This window comes from Seriola aureovittata, chromosome 23 (genome assembly GCF_021018895.1).
Source record: "Seriola aureovittata isolate HTS-2021-v1 ecotype China chromosome 23, ASM2101889v1, whole genome shotgun sequence".
Classification (NCBI taxonomy): domain Eukaryota; kingdom Metazoa; phylum Chordata; class Actinopteri; order Carangiformes; family Carangidae; genus Seriola; species Seriola aureovittata.
Window position 1 is genome coordinate 15357861 of NC_079386.1, and position 16223 is coordinate 15374083.

The 16223-nt window shown below is 41.9% G+C and overlaps 1 protein-coding gene across 4 annotated transcripts in view; it reads right to left on the reverse strand.

The window, feature by feature from the left end:
- htr2cl1 (5-hydroxytryptamine (serotonin) receptor 2C, G protein-coupled-like 1) overlaps positions 1-16223 on the reverse strand; it is a 111309-nt gene that overhangs the window by 45319 nt on the left and 49767 nt on the right. For 3 of the 4 annotated variants that reach the window (XM_056369459.1, XM_056369460.1, XM_056369458.1), the window contains one exon: positions 11999-12141. The exons of the other annotated variant lie outside the window; for it this stretch is intronic. The gene's annotated coding sequence lies outside the window, so the exon portion shown is untranslated. The remainder of the gene's footprint in view (positions 1-11998; positions 12142-16223) is intronic. 4 annotated transcript variants of the gene reach the window in all.

Genomic DNA, 16223 nt, shown 5'->3' on the forward strand with positions numbered 1-16223 from the left:
TAGCTCCTCCATGCTAATGTGAATGCTAGCTTTGTGCTCCGCTGGCTGACATCCAGATTTCCAATCTTTCCTCTGCACTTAAAGGACTTCTGTTTTGACTTTAAAGGTTAAGGACACACTTGAAACACTGCAGGTACTAAATGGGTCTTGAAGTGAGATTGTTTAGTCAATTTTATGTTGGCTCTGTGCCCACTAAGTTAATGATGCTCCACGAGTAGCTCCTATTTTAACCGTCAGATGATTAGCTGAAATTCTCATACAAACAGGACAAGTATAAAGAATTCAGTAGTGAATAAACCCGTACTTCATAAATTGGTCTGGAAATACCCTTAATTTGGATCTACTGTATGTTTGTTATGATTAAATGCAAAGCTTTTATCACCTACTGCAGCACTGAATCACTTTCTATTCAGAAAAAAATCAAATCCAAATTGAAAAATCTCCACAGCAGAGCAAAAATTATCATAATATATAATATATAGTTCTTTTTCCTGCCCTGAGGGGAAGAACTGCTGCATGTATTTTAAGTTGTTTCATTCCACCCTAAAATATCACTTACTCTACTTTCAAAGCTGGAACCACAGGAATGATATCTGACCACAGGACAAGTTTTGTGCAAATGGTTTTATCATAACCGAATAAACTTCCACGGAAAAAAGAGGAAAGTATTATCTGTGAAACCATAAGCAAGCTGAGCGCATCAATCTGAATACGCATGACTGATTCACACACACACACAACAACAACACACATGCAAACATGATCACTTTTGGGAGAGATAAGATTCTTGCAGAGACCCGATACATGGCAAACATAAACAGTAAATGCCGCTGCCTCGCGCTCTCACACACACACAAGCACGTGGACAGTTTAACCACTCATCCGTTTCGACCGTCACCCTCGGTATTCACAAATGTGTCTGATGTAGCCAAGAATGTGTCACAGAGTCGAACGTGAGTGACACACACACTCTCTCCCACAGAAGCTAGAGGTGACCTCCTCCATGCAGAACAGAGGAACAGAGAGGAGACGGATGTGGTGACGGCCAGCATAATGTTGGTATCACACAAACGCACACACACACACACACACACACACACACACACACACACACACACAGGAGTCACACAGATGGGACGCTGGGACGACTGAGTAATAAAGCCGTTCATTACGGAGCAGTTTCCTGAGGCATCCATTAGTGATGATGAGGGTCTTCCTGCCTACCATACACCCGCTGCTTTCCCTGCCCTTCGTCTGCTCTCATCTGTCCGTCAGCGTTTTACATTTCTAGACTAAATAAGCAGACGAGGAATGCTGTAGATACGCGGCAGAGTGAGTGGAGTGATGTGAGGTGACGGAGGTGAGACGGATGTGAAATCAAAACCTTGTTGTTGTTCAATTTAAGCGAGGTGTTTCTCCCAACGCAGAAATGAAAACAACTCAAATGTCATCGTGGGTTTTTATTCAGGTGGCGCACATATTTCTCTCAGGTATTGAAATTTCTCCTCTCAGTAGTTTAAGGAAAAATCGACCTAAAAATAAATAAACAGAGGTCGTCTCCAGGCACAAGCCTTCCCACCACAATAAACTTCAAGTGGAAAATCTGGAGCTCATTCAAACTTTAAGTATGCTTTTGCTCAAAACAATGAACGATGCCTGAAGGCTTTGTTCACTTGAAGGACTTACGTCGTCCTCTGGTGATGCCATTGTTTTCTTCAGTTACACTGCTGAGGCATTTTTCTTTGACGCTTTTGGATGCAATAAAAACAGGTTGTGACAGTGAAATCCGAGGAGAATTTACTGCGTTTTGAATATGTTGATAAAGTATAAGGAATGACTCAAAGAGGAGTGTGTGTCCTTCTTCGTCCTTTACCGTAGATTTTTTTATTTTAATATTATCTAGATATCTTTTTATTTCTCTTCTCGATTTCAAACCCATCTCCTAAAACTAGCCGGATCAACCAATCAGCTCGCTTCACACACAGGTTGCATGACTCATTGTTGAGATTTAAGTCTGAGCGTCGGCCCTATAGTTACCTGTAGCACTCTTCTCCATAGATCCCCAGGCACATTTTTCTCTATATTCACACGAGCATAATTCCAGCCTTATAAACTGATCTTTTCCTCCATCTTCACACACTGTGCGACTTTATTCTTGCTCGAATGGCTCACATCTATGACGCATTCACTGCCTTTCATTTGCAGGTGACAAGTGAAACGGGTTTTACTTCAGTGTTTATGTTGTAAGCAGTCTGCGAATGTGTATTCTTCAGGAAATGCAAAAACATACCATTAGATGTTCTCTGCATGCGGTAATAAAAACAAGTTATGTACAGCCATTAAGGATTCGATCATTAACGAGCTGCAAACACGTTTTCAAAGCAACTCTAAGCATAATTGACAATATGTCTGCTGAAGAACACACTGATGGCCGTTTGGAACAATAAACTGTATATCAGTAAATCTGTTCCTTCTCACCTTCATGATACACATCACATGTTCACAAATGCAAAAGATTTTCAAATTAAAATCAGCCAACATTACCTTGCCCAATGTGTGTAACAAATCCCATCTGATATGTCACCTCATTGTTCCCCATGTTCTCCTAAGATGAGTCAGACCGGTAACTTTTGTCGCATAATAAAGTTTTACTTGAACCCCCCCCCCCCCCCCCCCCATCTAAAGGGCAGCGGGTGACACAAAGGGGGAAGTGCGTGTCTGTAGTGATGGGCATGACAATACTGTAGCCTTCACCTTCAATCCACCTCCTTCACACTTGCACACACACACACACACACACACACACACACACACACACACACACACACAACGCAGGCCGCGTAGGTGGCATTTGATTGCCCTGCTGACGTGTGAAGTTTTATTGTGGTGAGCCCTGTCACCAGTCATGTCAAGGAGGAGAGGCAATGAGACAGTGATGAGAGGGGGAGACCAGAGGAGGAGAGGGAGGCGAAGATGAATAACTATTTGACCTTGCTGTCTAATGCTTTTGCTAAAATTAAAGAGGGGAGGGCTGTTGCTGAAAAGCAGATAAAAGAATAAAAACTGAGTTAGGTGCTACTGTTCCTCAGATCTTAACTGCATTTCCCATAATCCTGTCATTCCTGTCACAGAAATGTCACTATCCTTACCTGTGTAAATGTTTTTACGCCTCAGCGCAAGCCAGGGCTGGAGGATGAATTGATTAGATTTGGGTGGTCAAAGGTCAAAGGTCAAGGTTATGGTGAAATCACATAACGTGTTTTTGGCCATAACTCACTGATTACGACATTTTATATCCAAATAGTCAAGGGTCAACTTCACTGTGACATCACAATGTTCAGCAAATCACACACCTGGCCATTACTCAATGCCGTCGCTCAGGAAGGGGAGGGCGCGGCCATACTGCACCTTGGCTGGTTGGCAGAGGGAGACGACTGTGAGGCGGTAATTCAAGTTTCCTCTGCTTTACCGAACGATTATGGCTGTTTTGTGATTTAGATTTTTTATTATTTCTCATTGTGAGACTCCAGTGGTCTGCTCTCTTGTTCCTTTATTCCTCCCATTTTCTTGCCAACAATACAAGAACAACACTAACAGTGTTATCAGCTCACACACACATGGATGTTCCTCCAGTGTTAATACAGAGTTGGCAGATTGGACTGAAGAAAATAAGTCATTTTCACTCCTCTTTTCGGGACTAGGCTGACTTATTGGAATATAACCTGACTTTTCATTGGTGGAACCCATTCATGTGGTGCGAAACAGTGTTTTACTCACACAATTCAATAAAAAGTAGCTGCCATCTTGCAACACTGGCACAGATGTTCAAAAGATGTTTTCACTGAAAACAGCCTCACTGGAATCAATCAGATGGAGCACCCCCTCCAAAAGCAACAGAAACCTTAAAGTCAGGTGTTTCTTTAGATAATTTGAAGGTATATGCCAAACGCTGCAGTCTTTTAATATGAAATTCCCTATTTGTGTTTCCCCAGACAAAGTTTTCTTGCTACCCCGCGGTGGAGGGACATGTTGGGGTAGATACCTGTTTATTCAGCTCTGACTGCTGAGATCTCATATTAGTTCCACCCTTTTCCTGATTGTGTGACACAGCTGCAAATTTCTTCCACAGTGTTTCGTGGAGATTCGATGCCTTTAGATGCACTAAAGCTTCAAAAATAGTCCAGTAACTATTAATCAATGTTACACATAACATGTTTAATTCTGCTTTTGGGGTCAATTTCGAGTTTGTTGGCTGCACTCCCATAATTTATTGGATAATCTATGGAAGAAACAGGAGTTTTCCATCCGCACGCTTAGATATATACGCTCAGTCCACGATGAATAGGTCTTTAAATTGGTAAAATATTTATGTTCCAATTTGTAAAGGCACAAGTATAAATTATTGTGGAAAAAGCTATTGTGGAGTTCATGTACTGTATGTCACCACTATGAATAGTTGCAGAAGCACAGACTACTTTTTCAAGGCTGCTACAAAATTTACAGCCCTGTATATAATGGTGCTGCGCAGAAAATATTCCTCTACTTGTAGTTTTTCTTGACCTTGGATTCAATTCAGTGACTTTGTACGAGCACCATTTTTCAAGTACTTTGCTTTGGAAACATTAAAAGGTGTAAAAAAGTCGAGCGTGTGATTCCTTTATGCCGTTTCATACAGATTAAGAGCGGAGAGTTTGTACGGCTGTAAATCTCCTCCTGACAGTTTTTGTCTGTTTTCCACAGCTGAGTTATTTCAAGCCAAAGCTCAACAAAAACAAAAAAACCTGCAAGATTACAGTTTGAAAAGACGAGATAATAAAGCTGCCACTGAGAAATGCCTCGGACAGCGCTCGGAGGGATCTGCAGTGACTCTGCAAGGCATTGTGTCTTTCTCTGTGTGTGTGTGTGTGTGTGTGTGTGTGTGTGTGTGTGCGTGTGTGGGTGTCACTTCCGGAAGCTGCTTTTGAAACACACAAACACACTCATCCCCATGCAGAGGGACAGTGAGAGGAAGAGATGCTGCCTTATACACACTGCAGCTTTAACAGCAGAGCAGCGCACACAAAAGACAAAGATCTCTGCATGGCTGTGCTGCTATTATAGTTGTCTTGCCTTGGCTACACCCCACACACACACACACACACACACACACACACACACACACACACACACACACACCATGGGGGCTTCATGTTCATATTTAATGAGGGCTGTTCAGTGGGTATATCTCTGTTTCCATCGATTCGACAAGTCAACAAGGGAGATGTGTTCGATAATTTATGCTAATGACGGGGAGACGCTAAAGCCCTTCATCCCACTTGAACAGGACCGGCTCTCCTCCACCGCCGCTCCCTCTCTGCTTGATCTGAATTTTTTAGAGACCTTGTCCTTTTGCATTATCACAAAAAAAAACTTTGAGGAGAAGATACGATGGTGTGTAGAGCCTTGTATGTGTCTGTGTGTGAGTGTAAATGTACAGTGTGCGTGTGCGTGTGTGTGTGTGTGCAGCCCTGAGGAGACTTTGACTCAGTATTCTGACACGGCCCTCCACTCTTTAACAGGAACATTATTGGAGATTAAACAAAAGGGCGCAATCAACGCACTCTCTCCCTCTCATCCACACACACACACTTCCTTACTGACATTTTCTTGATGCGCCTGCCTTCATCGAAGACGAAGAAAAAAAAAAAAAAACTACTTAAACCGAGTAAAGCTGACAAAACACCGCGGCCCCCCTGGGGAGGAGCGGAAGAGAAGCAGGAGTGAAAAGCTGGATAAGAATTTTCGGTCATTTTAATTGCAAAGCTTGTTAGCCTTTTTGTCTGTCGTTAGCGCCTTATTAGCATGTCATTATGAAGCCAGACGGTGTTTGATAGACAGCCTGGAGGGGAGCAATTACTTTGTGGGTATATGTGTGAGTGCATGTTATGCAGACAGTCATTATTTTTTGTGTTTACGACATATTAAAATGAAGGTATCTACCGAGACATCTTCGCAGGGGTTTCTTTTTTTTAAACAGGTCTTTCAGCAGCTTTTTTTTTTCCTCCTCAACATCCTGTCATTCACATTCACATACAGAATTATAGGGGGAGGTTATAGGGAGGTTTAGTGCTTGGCTCAGGGGGATTTTATAATCAGTGTGGAGGGTGCTTCTAATTTTCCTTCTCCAGTCAGACAGTTCAGCTAAAGATTTACACTTGTGACCTTCCTGAAATTTGTCAAGATCGCTCACTCACGTTTTGTTAACTATCCTGTGACACGTCTGCCCTCTGCATTAAAAATACAAATGGGAGGGAAGGAAAGCTAATTTGGGTTTGTGCACCCAGCGGGAGCATGGTGCCCCAAAGTTCATATCAAAGTTGATTACCTCTATTTTCGGAAGCCTGTGATTGTGGTTGTCGTGGCAAAGGGAGATGCATGTCCTCAAGCTTATGCTTATCTTTAAGCACAACACTTTATTAGCAGAAGAAAATGTCTCGAAGATCCTGTCCTTGGTTTGCAGGCCTGTCAGGAATACGTAGGCTCATGTCATGTCCTCCTCAGAGAAATGAATGGGAATGAGTGCAGATTCTGTGCAGCCACAGTCAGATTTGAGCTAATGATGGTTAGTCTGTCTTGGAGTAGTAGCAAATAGTTGCTGTTATGTTACTGTATATTTACATAGAAATCCAGCTGAGCCAAAAAACTGTAACTGATACTGGAGCGATGGTAGTTTGGTTAATTAGCAGCATTTCAATAATAAAGATAAATGTGTAATTTAGACCAGTGTTAGCACCATGGACAGTGTCACTCGACATGCATGCACGCAGACGATTGGCAATGTTAAAGAGAGGAAATGGACAAGAGCCAACCTGAAACCGGGGTAGCAGAAAACACCATAGGGCTAAATAAAAGTTCACTGCTCGGCCAGATTATTGCTTTTAATGAGGTGATAAAACTGTGCTCCAGAGGAATACATCTGCCACAATGTGTGCTACCGCTGCAAAGAAATATACCTTCTTCAGTTAAGTACAACAGCACTACGGATACTGTAACAGGAAAGATAAGTGAAAATATGTCGACTGAAGGAAAGGGTTTTGCAGGTGCCTAAAACTGAGACCTGCATCTGGTCAACAACAGTACCCCTACCCAACTGAACCCAGCTGTTTCTGCAAAATAAAGGACCAGTCTCTTCTCTCCTTCTTCCCACTGGGTATTGTGCATTTTCAAAGAGAAAGAGAAAACATTCCAGATGCAATACTTTGCTGGGACTTGTTGGGTTCAGGTATTTCAGCAGAACTCAAGGGTAAAGTTCACTTTTAGATCAGCGCTGGTTGTGATGGTGATAAACCTGTTCTGATAAACACATCAGCACTGTGGATAGCTGCATACCACTACAGAGGAACACACCTGTCACGATCTGTGTTTCAGCACCATGGACAGCACAAGGCAAAGTCAAAAATAAAGTTGTGCAAAGTAGACTTTTGAGTACTCGCACATACCACAAGTGTGGGTTTTGGGACTATTCCTACTGCAATTTCAGCACCATGGACAGTGCCATTGTGTTGCAAAAAATATACTAGCTGTGGCCGTATGTAGCTTTTTATCAGACTGTTGCACAATTTTATAAGCTGTTGAAGTACAGTTATGTCACAAGGCCTTGGTCCTCAGATACTGCGTGCCAACTAAAACACAGTGCAAGAAAAATGATGCTTTTATAGCCAATTCTAAGGTTATAGCAAAGCCCTGTGTCTTCACTCTGGCTCCACAAACACATTTAAAAGATATTTGTGATCTTAAGCCTTGCTTGCAGTCCTGACACAGTGCAGGGTCGTGACCCTGGCATTAAGAGTCACTGCATTAGATGCTCTCAGGAGAAGTTGGCACAATTTATAGAAAATGACTATATCAAGTGCTGTAAACCATAATTAAGGTGAGTGAGTGAAGAGGAGCGAAGTGTGTCTGCGCTAACTGACTGAATTGGCTCGTTGATGACTGTAATGCAGTGGCTTTAGCACCATATGGGCAAAACAAGCGAGCACAGAGAGAAAGAGACTGAAAGCACAGATAAAAGATGAAAGCACTGCAGAGATAAGGAAGGACAGATATAACTTCATTCATATTTGAATAATAATCATAAACTTTGTGCTTCATAAAAAATAAAAGATCTATGTCACCTGGCAACAGGAAAGTGAAGTGCAGTGGTGATGAAGTCTTCAAGGTGCCAGTGACATGGAAGATAAAAAGTCAGTTTATACGGACTTGAGTTTAAACATCCCTCTCTTTTAGATGGATGATTAAAAAAAATTAAACATGGGATTTACTGCAGATCAGCAAACTATATTCCATACATAAAAAAAAACAATTACCTCGTAAGAAATAAATGGGAGAGGCAAGTATTCATAAGAGGCGACTGCATTTCCTTTATCCACAGATGTCATTCACACACTGCTGAAGGCCTGAAGTTTTTCCTGCTGCTTAAAGGTCCCACTTTGTATAAAGTGAGATTATAAAGTCTTTTTTTCTCAGTGAAAGTATCAAAGCGCTCACTCTGCAGAGATATGCACACAGCTTCTATTTAGAAACTGAGCCTTAAAACGAGCCGTCAGGACTTCCTGTAACTTTGTGATGTCACAACGAAGCCCTCAACCATGCCCCAAGCCCAGCCCATCCGGTCCCACTGTCCAACCTTGCATAATCTGGTTTCTCTAAGTGTTTTACCTGAAATCTGGTTTATTTTTATTGGATCACTCAGAAAACAGCCAGCCAATCAGAAAAGAGGTTCAGAGCCTCCTCTCTTCTGATTGGCTCACCGACCTGTTGTTACTAGAGCTCCAGAGAGAAGGAGATGTAAAACTACACAGTGATGGTCTTTGGTTCTTAAAACCACAAATATATCTTCTTATGGATCAACACAGGAAAAGTGTAAAATATGTGACATTTAAAAAAAGTACTGAGGAAAAGAATATGAACAAAGCTAATGTGGATGTAGGCATGAGAGAGAATAGTAGAAGAAGAAGAAGAAGAGTAGTTTGGCCCATGTCTGCTCCTTGATCTCTCCCCTCATTTCGCAGTTGCTGTTGGTTTAAAGTGGTCCTCCAAAGAGAGAGATCTCTGAGGGTTAGCGGTAAAATGTGGACTCCAATTAAGTTCTAGACACATCTCAAGGATAATTAAAGCCAACAGGACACACCTGACCACAATTTGGAGTGCCACTGCTAAAGTGTCTGAATATGCAAATATGTCAAAATGACGGATCTGAAAGTAAATAAGTAGCTTCAAGAAAAAAAGAGAAGAGATTTCAAAAGTAGTGTGTTTTTGCCTCGGGGTAGTTCACTGACTCGCACACTTTTTTATCAGATAGATTCACACTTCATTATGGCCGATCCCTGCAGCCAAACATAACCAAACACACACATTATACCCCCTCGGCTGCAGTGAAGAAGTAATTACACAAAACAAAACAAATCGATTCTGGCTTTAGGATCAGAGATATTGTGAATAACCTCCGTGTTTATGTGATTATGTGCGCTTGTATGTTTTGTACAGCAAATAGCAACCTGAGAAAGCAGGACATAAACACATGCAGGGAAATGTTAAGAGAGGTTATCTGACCTTCACGCTCTGGTGGCAGAGAGAAACAGAGAGCAGGAGAGCGAGTGAGAGAGAGAGAGAGAGAGAGAACAATGACATGGAGAAAGACGAGGGAAGGAAAGCTCCTCCAGACCTGAGGGCTAGAGAGACTAATTAACTTGAGAGACATGACCTTTCTCTCCTCCTCCCTGAGAGAAAACATATGTGTCTCTGTGTGCGCATGTGTGTGTGAGCACTTTGAATCAATACAAGGGCACAGTCATCACCCGTGTGTCATGTCTCATCATCACGTGAGAGCCAGAGAGGTGGTGAGAGGTAGAGGGGAAGGCAGAGCGAGAATTCCCAGGGTCCCGTTTTGAACCCTGACTGGCTTAAACGTCAACTTGAAAACTTGCCTGAAATGTCTGTGTGTGTATTCCTATCTTTGTAAGAAGTAATTTAAGGTGCTGGGCCTTCGGAGACCGTTTCCTCACTGCCTCAGAGGGAAGTTTGCGGACTTGGTTTTCAGGGCTTAGACAGCAAAACCCAGGCCTGATATAATCATTGGGTCTAAAATACACAATGAAGCTGAATGCTTTGACAACAGAAAAAGACAGGTCTCTTGATAAGACAATACAAGTTAAGAAAATACAACATGGACCAAAGAAACAAAGTTTTAAACCCTCTCCAGTCAGCAGTGTTTTGAAGGATCCTGAAGCTGAGCTCCTACACAGCAGTACGTTCTCTCTTAATTCCATAATTAAGATAATAAAACTGAAATAGTTGTCTGAGTGACCAGGAGCTCATTTCTCTCCCTAACTCAATTTGATCAGTGTAGTGTACAAATACATAGAGACAAACCAGAACCAGTTAATTGCAAAGAAATCACCACAATCAGTTGATCCACTGCAAAGATGAAGTAAACAACACGTCCTCAAACTACAGAACCACCAAGACAGTTGGTCGGTCCGCGCCCTTCAGAACGACACACGTAACTGATTCATCGTTTGTCCGTGTCCTCCATCGCTGATACAAAGCTCTTTTCCATCTGACACAGCTACAGTTGAGGTTCGGTTAGGTCTAGGTATCATGGATATGTGGACATGTTTAGCTATGGACTTGCACACAGACAGCCGACACGCTTTCGTACGCACACTACGTTGGGGGTCTGCATACGCTCCACGTTTTGGGCTGCACAGTTCAGCTCTTGGACTTCAGCAGATGAGATTTATGTCACACAGACTCACATGGATGTAGAACCCATGGCTCGGCCTTTGGGGTCAGGGAGAGAACAAGGTTTGGGTTAAAATAACTTTGTTAAGGTTTGTGGACCTTTGTTGCAAAGTGAAACACTCAGCTAAGGTTAGGGACAGATTACAGTTTAAAAGAAACTAACGACTGTCGATTGCCCTTTAACAACATCACACTACTTCCTCCTTTGCTCCTAATGGGCATGAGTCATAATTCCTCAGGGCCTTTGTAAATTGACTGCTGACTCGCAAATCTGTGATGTTCACCAATTAAAAAGTGTCTTACAGAGCTGACCTTTGAGGGGACAGAGGACAAAATGGATAAAGCTACTGTATTAGCCAAGTTTCCCTGCTCTGCTCGGGTATGCAAAAAAAAAAGATATGGCCTCCAGCCAGTCATGAGACAGGAGTCAACATGTACGAGGGTCCACAAGTATTGACATGAAACCATGTGTCTGAAGGGTTCACCAAATATGTTATTGAGTAAAGTTTTAAAAAATGCAGTGAACTCTCACTTGTCAAATATCAGCAGGCACCACTTTGCTAACCAGCATGCACTCAAGGAGGAGAACAAACAAGTGAGCTAATTTATTCGAAGTCGTCAAACTTGGTTGGAAGCTGCAAGACAGGCAAACAAAGAGAAAGAGAGAGAGAGAAAGAGAGGGAGAGAGAGAGGGAGAGAAAGTGTGTGTGTGTGCGTATGTGTGTGTGTGTGTGTGTGGAGCAATCCTTTTAAATAGACACCATCCGATGCTGTGGGAGACCGAGAGGAGACAGAGCGGAAAAAGATGGAGGAAGAGAGGGGAAATCAAGCGTCCACTGGAGGGGGATAATTAGGAAATCTGAGTGTGTGTATGAGGGGGAGACGTATGAGCGTATTGTACATACTGTATGTCTGCTTGTGTGTGTATGTGTATGTGTGTGTGTGTGAGTTTTCCTGCTCAGGGACAGATGGTGCCACTAAACACTGAATGCTGATGTTCTCTGTCTGAATCCAGTACTAAACATGCCCACAGCATCTCTGAGCTCTGAGGAGCCATGTAACTGTATGTCACCGGACTGTTTGTACTTGTCAGGGCTGCACACACACACGCACACGCGCACACGCACACACACACACACACACACACACACACACACACACACACACACACACACACACACACACAAAAGGAGAGTGTGTGTCCTTATGAACTCACACTTGACGAAGTTGATTCGATCTCCGTGTGGAACCAGCCCCTTCGGATGAGCTGCCTTAGTCTCTTGTTGGATTCATGTGCCTGCTGAACACACTTTCTTCAGACTGGAGGTGTTGTCTAACATGTGACTTGTGCTTTTCAGTCTGAAACAGAAAACAAACAGCACTTGAATTTAGACTTTCAGTAAATATCCACAGGTATTTGACATGCTAATATGCTAATATTTAGTTTCCACAATATTTGGTACACGCATTTCTGTTGGGTGAACCTTTGTGATGGCTACCTCTGGCTGCAGATTCAAGCCCCTGGTGTACTCTTACAGTAGTGTGGATTGCTCCTCTCCTTTACATTTAAAACTCATTTTCCTCGTTTCCGAAGAAGAAGCCATTAGCCGCCAACCATTCCTCTGCAGTATGATAAACAGCCTCCACAGACTGAGGTAATCCATGACAGTAAACATGAAGCCTTCATTTGGTTTTTGTCAAAGTGCTGGTTTTATTGTTAATTTTATTGTTAGGAGTGTGGCTGTTATTTCATGCTCCACTTACTGTCAATCACCTGAAACTCAAAGGAAGAATTGTCTGTGAGGGAATACGCCATCACATCACATCACATCGTGACAACTTAATTGTCTCTTTTTACAGAGTGTCTGTTAGTTTGGTCAGCGTTTAATCTGACACCATAGAGTACGGGTCTTTAAAAACAACACCTACAATGTATTTACACATCACATTAAATTCAAATAAAGGGTCATTTAAACTTGAATTGCATCTGTAACCTCATTATTTAAATGATTATCCTTCTTTAAATAGACTCAAAGTATTGATTTACTTAGTGGTAGCATGGCCACAGCTTATTGTAAACATCTATTTAATGATACTACAGCTGCAAACTTCACAGCGTTATCAAATCATATCAGTCTGACCAAAGTGTTGGAGCAACTGAGAGACCAACAGACCAACCTCCTTGCAATGCAGTGTTTCAGAATCACTAGTTTGTTTTCAGTTGGATAATTTGTAGCTTGTTTGTAGTCTAATACCACGCTGAACCAGTGCCTATCTCTGTAATCTCTCTCACACACACTCACTTTACTGTGTGTATGCCTCTGTGAAGAAATGATCTTATAACAAGGAAAGCAATCCTCTTGTTTTGCTCTATTTCTATCACTTATTTTCTTCTAAAGAAGTTAACATGCTAACCAGCTGGCCCTGGCCCAGTTGGCCTGTCTCATCACTTTCCGATACCGAGTCACTGTAGTGCCCAGACTGCCCAGAGGGAGGTATATAACTCCCTCTTGTCTTGTAAATACAAAGATGGCTGAACTTGGCGAGACTGGTAAGTCTGAACAGCTACAAATTGCTCCTTTAAAGAAAGAGAAAGCAACAAACTAAAGCCTGACTTTGTCCTATTTGAGAGTAAGTGCATTCATGTGTGTCCCATATAGCTGGAAAACTTTATAGGCCTATTTGTATTGACTTCTTAAAAAAACACCCACTATATTGATTCCCTCTCCTGCCTCCTCCAGTCTGTCTTTCTCCAATCTTCTTTTTCTCTTTTTTTTTTCAATTAATTGTTGAAGGCAACAGTGAAGTCGAATAATAGAGTCCAGCTGAGATTCCCCAGGGCAGCCACTTTGGACCTGCACTATTATTACAAGAGGGCACCATTACAGGCAGCCAATATGTGGAGCACCAGGGTCAGAGCCACAGCGGTGGATATAAGGAATAAAATATATTACCCAGTCACTCTCACATTCATCCGTAATGGAGAAGTGCTCGGTACCGATTTTCGATTCAAGCACCTTGTCTGGGTGAAAGTGGGAAGGTTTTCTCTTAATATATATGAAAAAAAACAGAACAGGACTAATAAAATTAGCTAATTAGCTAATTAGATCCCCTGTTACCGCTACGGCTGGCACGGCGGTGCTTTTTGGGAATGGAGTGTGCCTCGAACCAATCAAAAAAGCTCAGCTGAAACAATAAAAAAACAAATAAATACTGAGTGTTTTCCACTGGGCAACACAAGCTTTTCCTCCTTAAAAAGCCTTAACGCCTTCAGAGTTGTTAAATAAAAAAAGCAATACTCAGCCTCTGATGTAACAGCTCCGAGGGTAGAAAGCTCTTATTCTGTAAATTACCTTACTTCATTTCATTTAGTTTTTGAAAATGGCTGAAGTCAAAACTGAACACAGGCCTGCAGCCTCAGTGCCTTATACCACTCAATATATAAGATGTTTCATCCTTTCATTATAGAAACGACAGAAAAGGTTCAGACAGAGATCACATTAGATGCATAATAGATAACCTGAATATGTTAGTGCAGCATATGGCTTTCAGGAAACTCAAGGAGCATACTAGTGTTTTTGCATGTTTTATAAAGCATTACATATGACAAGTTTGTACACTTTCGCACACTGTCTTCCCAGCCTCTCTTGGTTTTTCTATAAAATAAACATCAATTCAACTTGCAGAGGTTTTAAAGTTGTTTGTGGAAAGGTAATCCATCATAATGATCATTTAAAATCGCATTTGCTTTTTGCTCACGGTTACCTGATTACTGTGTGGTCCTGCAGCTGAGAGCAGTGACTGAAATGAAGAATCTGCCGCTGTGGTGCATTTATGTGCTGGTGGGTGCAGTTCTTGTGTTTTAATCTTATTTTCTTTAAACATCCTTGTAACTGAGGGCTGACTGATGTGTAAAATTTGTATCTGCGCGAACAACGTTGCATCTTCTAACTTTAGGGCTTTCAGTGAACTTAGGGGAGGTTCAGCATGTGCAAGTGCTATACTTGCCATGTGATCTGTTCATTTTAAATTAGCAGTCGCATAAAACATCTGTCTGGGACACATTTTCTCCGCTAAGTGAATGGATTAAAGAGAGTTCAAGTTCCCTTTTCAATGGATAAGCCTTAGAGCAATAACCACTAAATTCATCATTTAAAACACGGGGGACTCTGAGGATACGGCATTGGATGTGATTAGGCTACACATTTAAAATTCTTCTTCTTAATCCTTAATCCTTCAATTGCATGCAAGTACATAGGGTTCAAATTTTTACAGAGGTTGTACATGTTTTTTTTTATGTTTACGAGTATTTCTGCCAATTATAAACCACTAACAATCAATTTTTGAACATGGCCAAGGCTTCAAAACATCAGTATCACCATCCTACATGTTCCTGCTCCAGTTTATCAGCTCAACAGCCAGTATGCAGTATACAATACCATTATAAAGATGTTTGCTGGAAGGTAGAATAATTAAGGTTAAGCGCAAAGTTTTTTAACTTGCCTGAGTGGATCTTCGCATCAATATTTGCCGCTCTGATCTAATTCGTGTCTAATTTGCTTCTTTTCATTGACTCCCTCCATCTAAATGCTAATATCAGCATGCTAACCTGCTCACAATAGCGATGCTAACATGCTGATGTTTAGTAGTTATAATGGTTTCCATGTTCACTATCTTACCTAAGCCTGTTGGCATGGTAATATTTGCCAACTAGCCCTGAACACAATGTAAAGCGAAGATTGATGTCACTAAAGTGATTAGGGTTCATCCTTAAATCATTAGGATTCATTGTCGGATTGGGAATCAAAAGTGTTCATATAAAATGTTATAGCCATCTTATCAACGATTTGTTAAGATATTTCACTCTGGACCAACCAACCGACAGATCTACAAAACCGTTCTACCAGCATCTAAACCTCATCTTCAGTCCTTATCTTGGAGATGTGGAGATGCTCAGGAACAGATTGTGAGAGATATTAAACCATGCAGGCGTCACTGGGGTATGTTTGTGCATAATTACATCTCTCTGTAACACCTCTGTGACAGCATGGGCCATTAAATCAACAACATTGCCATCTCAGTAGAGTATAGAGCCACCTGCAGAAGTGCTGTTCTGAGAAAAGCACCAGACACACACAAATATGGAACACAAACACTGTTTAACTGTGGATATGAGGAGAGTTATCTTTCTGTTTCACCCACATTTGAGGAAGAAACATGGAGAAAAAGAGTAAGACAGACAGTATTGCACTGGACGCAGTGAAAGGGGAAGACCTGAAACCTGAGAAGAGGATGGAGAGAAAGCGAATGTAGTCAATGATAAGCTGCAGCATCAGATGGGAGGGGAGATAGATCGGAGCCGAGAGCAGACTGAGTAGAGGGGATGGAGAAAGTGAGAGGTTGAAAAACAGATGGGACCCCAACATACTCAACACACACAC